At 35.1% G+C, this 8,499-nt stretch overlaps 1 protein-coding gene across 1 annotated transcript in view; it reads right to left on the bottom strand.

The window, feature by feature from the left end:
- Svep1 (sushi, von Willebrand factor type A, EGF and pentraxin domain containing 1) overlaps positions 1–8,499 on the bottom strand; it is a 169,542-nt gene that overhangs the window by 159,769 nt on the left and 1,274 nt on the right.

Here is an 8,499-nt window from a genome sequence, read left to right as displayed (position 1 = left end):
ACAAAAAGGAATGGAAATACTTGGAAAAAGGTCTAGCTTGCTGAGGGACAGGACATTTACTCTGATAAATGTAAGGAAGTAAGATACAGAGACACCAAGGCTTACAGGAGAAACTAGTGAATATTTGAGTTTATATATGATAAAATTAGAAATGTGTATATTTTAATCACACACACACAACATACATATATATATATACTTTAATACCATCTTTGAAATTAGAAATTAAACAGATAAACAGTCATAATTTGCATCAGCAGCCAGTATGTCCTATATCCAGGTGTTGCAGAATGGGGATTTAAAAATTGAGGTTATTAAGAATATTTCAACAGGAATTAAGAAAATAATTCATTTAACTCATGTATCTTGAAATATACACTGGCAATAACTTACAAATAGAAAAATGTCCAATTTGGTATTATTAACTTCATTTAGTATAAATGACTCAATCATGTGATAAGTCCTTTCCTTAAAAACATTTTTCTCTATTTATCTTGTTAAGGAATTTTCCTAAATTTCAAATCACATTTATCCACATGAATCAAGATAGCTTTTACTATTTTGATGCATAGTAATTACAGTCTATCATCAAGTGTTTAGCTTTCATATATAATATAGCTATGAAAGATACATATATATGTATGTATATATAGTATATATGTATGTATATATGCATATATATATGGACACACACACACATATATATTATATCTAAATTTGAAAATCTTGGGGTTTTTTTGTTGTTTGTTGTTCTTAGGGATCAAAACCAGGGCTTCTTGCATACTAGGCAAATTTTCTACCACTGAGCTATATCCCATCCCTAAATTTGAAAAAATTTTGTTCCTTAACTCATTATACAAATAAATCACTATGAGAAAGACTGATAGCAAGAAGGTGAATATCTTTTTAAAAATTGTTATGGTTTGGACGTAAGGTATCCCCCAAAAGTTCATTTGTGAGACAATACATGAGAGTTTAGAGGTAAAATGATTGGGCTGTGACAGCCTTAACCCAATGAGTGGATTAATTCCCTGATGGAATTAACTGGGTGGTAACTGAAGGTGGGTGGGGAGAGGCTGGAAGAGATGCACTTTGGGGGATGGCTTTGGGGTATATCATGGGAGCCACTTCCCTCCACGACACTCTTCTGCCTTGATGTTCTGCCTCACCTTGAGCCCCAAGAAATGGAGCTGGTTATCTATGGACTGAGACCTCTGAAACTGTGAGCCTCTAAATAAACTTTTCCTCCCATAAAACTGTTTTTGTCAGGTCTTTTAGTCACAGCAGCGAAAAAGTGTCTAAAACAAAAATCTTTGCATAAAGTTGGTAAGAAAATGCACCTACTAATATTTTGCAGATTTCATTTTCTACTATCACTCATTCTAATAGAAGCACTATAATAACATCCATGTACTACAGAATAACTCTCATGATTAAAAAAACAAACACAAAAAACCAGAGCAGTTTACTCTCCTAAAGCAGACTCTTTGCCAGAAATTCATTCTTCCTATGGCCTGGGGAGATGCAGAGAACAGTCTTTAAAAATCTATGGGCAAGGTAGAAACAATATATAATAGAAAATTCCTTTTAATGTAGAGGTCCTTCAATCTGACAGCTTACTTGAGAAAAGCCAAGGAAAAACCAATGTGTTCATGAGAATTGTTCATTTATTTGCAAATTAACAATTCAATATTAATTTTATGTTTAGTGTGAGATTCACAATTTCACTTTCAGTAAAAGCTTGTATTTGTGAGTGAATAACATTATTTAGAAGCTTTTGGGTTCTGGGAAACTATTGTTTCTGTTACCAATATTTAAATGAATTTCTCAGGAAATTCAATAGTTTTTACTAAAAGAAATAATAGAATCTGGAACAATGACTATTTTTAGTTAGGCAAGGCTCAACTCTTCCAACTTGATCCCGACCAGGCCAATACCATGTGAGGGAGACATAGGGTATTCTAGTCATTGACCTGGGCACACTCACTTTTCCTAACACACTAGTATGACAAGACCTCTTGTTTCCTACTCTCATTTCCTCTCCTTCCTTTTCAGCAATAAAGTTCCAAAAACAAATGGTGGGCACAAGCCTGAGCATCTCCCAAGGAGATCTAGATGGAAGTATTTTTTGAAATGCCAGAGTCCCCTTAAATGGAGTATGACTCTCTTCTCCTTTTGCTCTCACTTGGGATATGGAATGAGTTTCTGATGGTAGGAGATTCAACAGCCCTTTTAGACCATGATATGACCTGAAGATAATAGAGATAGGGTAAAAGGAGGGATGTGAAGACATCATAGATCTGACCTAATTAACTCGGAATTTTTGACTCAGGGCTTAATTTGACAGGGAAATAAATATTTATCAGGCTTAAACTAATAATACTTTTAATTTTTCTATTAATTCAGCTAAATTTACTCCCAGCAAATTCATTGAGTTAAAAAGGAAGCTCAGAAGACAAACTAACTATATGTATATTTTTGGGCCAATTGTAATGCTCCCATGGGATGGTCTGATGACTAAGAGAATGGCTTTGCATTTTACGTGACACTGTTCAGCCCTGGAAATGTAATCCTTACTTTGCTTTAACTTTGAGACAGATCAACACACAGAAGTAATACAGTAAAATCCCTAAAAAACAAATGCCAAATGTCTTCTTTGATATAAGGAGGGCAACTAAGAACAGAGCAGGGACGAAGAGCATGAGAAGAAGATCACCATTAAACAGGGACGAGAGGTGGGAGGGAAAGGGAGAGAGAAGGGAAATTGCATGGAAATGGAAGGAGACCCTCAGGGTTATACAAAATTACATACAAGAGGAAGTGAGGGGAAAGGGAAAAAAAACAAGAGAGAGAAATGAATTACAGTAGATGGGGTAGAGAGAGAAGATGGGAGGGGAAGGGAGGGGAGGGGGGATAGTAGAGGATAGGAAGGGCAGCAGAATACAACAGACACTAGTATGGCAGTATGTAAAAACGTGGATGTGTAACCGATGTGATTCTGCAATCTGTATTGAACAATGAGGAAAGCTGATGTTTTTTTTTTCAAAGGAAGCTTCATGTTATACTTATTTAATAGATATTTAGCAAAGCAAAATAGGAATGAGGAGTTCTGATTACATTTTGATGTGAAATGCTTAGGATACCGAGAACCTAACTTTTGTAGTGGGGCCAATCCAAAACATACAGCTTAGGAGAGGCAATTTCTAAATACATGGCAGAAAGAAAAACCAAGAAGAAAGATTGTTATAAACAGTTATTCCCTAGAAAGAAAAAGCTGACAAACATCACATTAATTTTGTAAAAAATTTTCATGTAATTAAGTTCAAGGTGCTAAATCCCCGCACTCCCCCCCACACACATCAAGTTGTTGACTGGGTCTCTGGAAAGGTATGCATTAATTACAGAATTTGCTTTAGTCCTTGAACTCTCTGATGAATCCGAGGGGCTGGTGCCTACACACACACACACACACACACACACACTGTCTACACTGCTAAGTGTGATAACAGTGTGTATCCACCCACATGCCCCCCATCAAATTATACAATTCTGATACCAAATATGAAGTTGTTATCCTTTTTGTTTAATCAATCATATGATCTGAGAGATAATAGATTTCATGTTCATAAAGGAAATTCTATACCTCAAGAATTTTCATAGGAAGGGTAATTGTGTGCTAGCAAATATATATCTATGTATATGTCTATGTGTTTTTCTGTCTGTCTGCTTGTGATTGTGTCTGTGTATAGTTATGTGGGCAGTTTCCAATGGAAAAGGTTTGAAAACTAATTTTTCCTGGGAAAGTAAGTAATGACCTAAAAAAAATCCCCTGTGATTTAAATTTCATATAAAGACCAAATGTTGTACACACGTGGGAATCTGATGATTTTATTTACATGATGAAATGTATAAATTTCATATATAAAGCCAAACTACACAGCTTACTATTTTCAAATTCACTTGGCAATAAAACATGCCCATCTGATCTCAAGGCAAAAACTCATATTCGAACTTTCCCTGACACTCTTCTAAATGTTAGTCATCTTCTATGAGTTTTCTCAGAATACTGTAGTTACTGCTGAAGAATGCCCATCTGAGTCTTGGAAAGGTTACAGTAAAGACATGTAGGTTTCCAGGTTAGCTGGGGACTGGGTCCAGCTGACCTTCATCCGCACCTTCTCACTACCCAACCAAAATGAGAAAAGAAAAATAAAGCCAAGAGGAAGTTCAGTTAACACAAACTTAGGAGAAATCTCTGCTTGTTAGATTACAAATGGATCCAGACCCAAGAAAGACACCGGGCCTTTGTTGGCAGTTCTGCTTTCCACGACAGGATGTAGTGTTTGGAAGGGGAGCGCTGGAAACAGAGTAGGTCTTGAAGCCACCTCTGTGTATTTGACTCATTACCCATTTCACTGTTTTGGATCAGCATTTGCAGAACCCCCACCACAGACCTGGCCAAATCAAACAGAAGAGCTGGATTATGGCAAAAAATTTCCCTAATATAACAGGGTTCTTTGGTGGAGTGGGCGATGAGTGGCCTTAAGAATAAGGCCAACTATCAGGGCCTCATGAGTACTCAGAATGGAGGCCAGCTGAGGGTAGGAGCCTGCAAAAGGGAGCTCTGCTGCTCTGCAGCTCCTTCTACAAACAGAGAGCAATTCTCGGTGGTTATTTCACCTCTGAAAGGCAAAGCCTTTAAAACTTCATTAAAAATGAAAAAAAAACCAGAAATGACAGAAATGAGAGAAAAAACAGATTTACCAGATTGATAAAAAGTAATAATAATAGATGCCATTATCCTGAACAAAATTAAAAGGGAGAAAAAATGTTGAAAAAATTTTGCCACATAATTGGTAGCTGGGGCTTGTTATCCTCAAGAGTCAAAGAGTATTTGCAAATCAGTTAGAAAAAGAATTGACACCAAATGAAAAAGGGATAATAATCCCAAAATACTTTCATGGTTATTCCAAAACAAAGCGCTCTATAGGACTATAATATGTCGGGGGAAATGTTCAACCCCATTAATAGGGAAATTAGGAAAGTGCAATTTAAGATGGAATTCCATTTCCCACACATAAAATCAGGGAGGGGGGATCAAATGATACTAGCCTGTGTTGACCAGTCTGCACCTTGGGTACTGACAGCCACTGCATGTGGGAGTGCTGCACAGTAACTTGGCACATATATTAAAGACCTTAAAAATGTACTTACTTTATGATATAATAACACCACTCCAAAAATTTATGTTAATGAAATGCTTAGAGTTATGGGCAAAGATTTAATCAAACCATTGTGTTTGTAATAGCCTAAATATATAATATTAGATAATCATATGATAAAAATAAAGGCATGATCTACAGTGGAAATCTGGGTGACCATAAAAATAACAATAGAGTAGAAGTGTATTTCTTATGCAAAGAAGACTGAAATAATATGGTGGAATAGAAAGCTACAAGAGAATATACAATTCAATCCCTTTCTGGATGGATGTTATTTATGCATGCTGTGTGCACATGTATGAAAACATTCCTGTTATCTACACAACTGCAAAAAGTCTAGACAAGTATATACCAAAATATCACAGTATAATTTACAGGATTTTTTTCTGATTATTTTGTTTCTTTCAATAAATATTTATTACCCGTAAGATAAAATGTATTCTAAAAGAGAGAAAAAGAAATGAATCAAAGAAACTTCAAGTATCCAGGGTGCTGGGTGCAGTGGTGCGTGTCTGTAGTCCTAGCTACATAGAAAACCAAGACAGGAGGATCTCTTGAGCCCAGGAGTTTGAGGCCAGCCTGTGGACACAATGATTTCATTTTGAGGAGGAGGGCCAAATCCATTTACAGAAGACATAAAAATTGATAATATTTTGATACATCAAGAAAAATTATTTATCAGAAAACTTGGAATGAAACCACCATCTGACCCAGTCATCTCACTCCTTGATATATACCATAAGGACTTAAAATCAGCACACAACAGTGACACAGCCACATCAATGTTCATAGCAGCTCAATTAATTAATAGCTAAGTGATAGAACCAGCCTAGGTGCTCCTCAACAGAAGAATGGATAAAGAATATATATATATATATATCTAACAGAATATTACTCAGCCATAAACAAGAATGAAATTAAGGCATTTGCCTGTAAATTGAACTGGAGACTATCATGCTAAATGAAATAAACCAACCCCAAAACACCAAAACTGAATGCTGTCTCTGATATGTGATGCTAATATATAATAAGTGGGTGGGGAGGGAAGAATAGAAGTTCACTGGATCAGACAAAGGGGATTGAAAGAGAGGGAAGATGATGGGAATAGGAAAGACAGTAGAATGAATCAGATATAATTTTCTTATGTTCATATATGAATACACACCCAGCATAACATAATTCCACATCATGTACAACCACAAGAGTGGGATCCTAATTAGAATAAGTTATACTCCATGTATGCATAATATGTCAAAATACACTCTACTATCATCTAAAAAGAATAAAGAAAAGAAAAATTATTTAAAATATAACTTAAAAGATGATATTTATGGATAGTAATAGGTTATATTTAGGTCTCAATCTGAAAAATACATGCAGAACTTCATTTCTAAAAATCTACAACATTATTGATGGATATAAAAAGAACATGTATAAATGGACTAACCATACTTTTAAACTGGAAGTAATACTGAAAGCAAAATCCTTACTTATTTCATTTGTAGTATATGAAAATGAATTTTAAAATCACATTAAGTAAAAAAAATGGGTGAGGTTAATCAAAAGGAATATTTGAGAAAATGAGAATTTATACTACCAGATATTTAAATATGTTGAAAAGTAACAATAACTAAGTCATTTGGGGGTAAGCTTAAAGATAAGATAGAGAGTAGGATGAAACAGAGCTAAGAGGAGACCAAATATCCATAGACTTTTACTATCTGGTAAAAGAGGCATTTAATTAAATGGTAAAAGGATGAATGTCTATTGAGCAAATAGTGCTTGGACAACTGATTAACTGTTTATTTAGAAAACATAGATATCTTTGTCATTTCATGCCCCCAAACAAGTTTCAGATGGGAGAAACTGTTAAAAGAAAATTATTTTTCCAGTTTGTGAAATAAGAAAGTCATTCTAACAAATCAGCAAATATAGCATCTTAAGAATAAAGATTATTTGAGCATATAAGAATTAAAATAATACCTCCAATGATTATTCATTGTCATATAATGAGCTGGAAAAAGTAATTTGCAGCACATACTAAAAGGGTTACAGGCCTTACTACATAAAGAGTTTTTATAAATCATTAAGAACAACAAACAAACATAATTGCATTGGTAAAAAAGTAAAAATCATGGCCTGGTAATAATCAAAGGGAAAAATGCAAATAAATGCCCAGTAAATTTAGAAGTGAATATTCATCCTGAAAAAAAATCAAATCAAATTTTCTAAAATGATGCCTCTAGCAACCTTATCAAAATGACAGAATATTTTAAAATGATAGTATATTATATTGATAAACATGTAGCAAACTTATTGCTTTGATACTCTGCTAGAGAAGATGTTAATTTACACAACTCTCTAAGGGAGGAATGGGAAATATGTATCAAACAGTTAAAAATGTTCATATGTTTTAATTCAGGAGGTCAGGAATTTAGAAGTATTTCCTGAAGAAGTAATCAGAGAGGACTACAAATATTCGTGTCCAACACTAGGCGATTGGTAAAATAAACTGTGGCACATGCCTGCAAAGGAATAGTATGCAGCTAATGTGGTACATTTTAATCATGATATAACAAATGAAAATACAGGCTGCAAAACTGCAAGGTACCAACCTGACTAAAAGTATGCATGAATATACATTCGGGGAAAATGTATAACCCCATGTGAACAGTGACATTTTAAGTTTGATAGGACTATAGAGTATTTTTTCCTCTCTGTTTCATTCATTGCTCTAACACTGACTTGCCTGTATGTCAGACATATGTGTTTCAGGTTGTTTTCACCTATGTATTACTTTGTAATTAGAGAAAGAGATACCTTTTGTTAAATTCCCTCCTGCAAGACTGACTTCATCCTGATACTAAAAAATTTATTTATAAGGTACTTGAGCAAAAGCAACGACGCGCACTTTGTATTGTAATGACTTAAAAGAATTTAAGAAAATATTCAGATCACTTCACCTCCTACCTTTAGAAACATTTTGCAAACCAAACTCACCTGTCCCACCTTAGATACAGTCTGTTCCTACAAGTGTGAATGTAGGTAGCGACTTAAGGGTCCCTTCCTAACAGGATCTCCTCCAAAAGGGACCATTTAAGGAGCCTGACATCTTATCTTGCTAAGTATTTAAAATTCATTATTCCATTGGACCCCCACAACAACAGAAGAGTAGTGATAGCTCTGGGGACGCTTGGCGTTGGCAGGTTATGCCTTACCCAAGACGGTACCCGGGTGGGCGATGGGCAGGCAGCGGTGGGTGGGAAAGGCCCAGGGT

Source organism: Marmota marmota, unplaced genomic scaffold, assembly GCF_001458135.2.
Source record: "Marmota marmota marmota unplaced genomic scaffold, marMar, whole genome shotgun sequence".
NCBI lineage: Eukaryota > Metazoa > Chordata > Mammalia > Rodentia > Sciuridae > Marmota > Marmota marmota.
The sequence above is the reverse complement of the archived record's forward strand: the minus strand, read 5'-3'. Positions and strand labels throughout refer to the sequence as shown.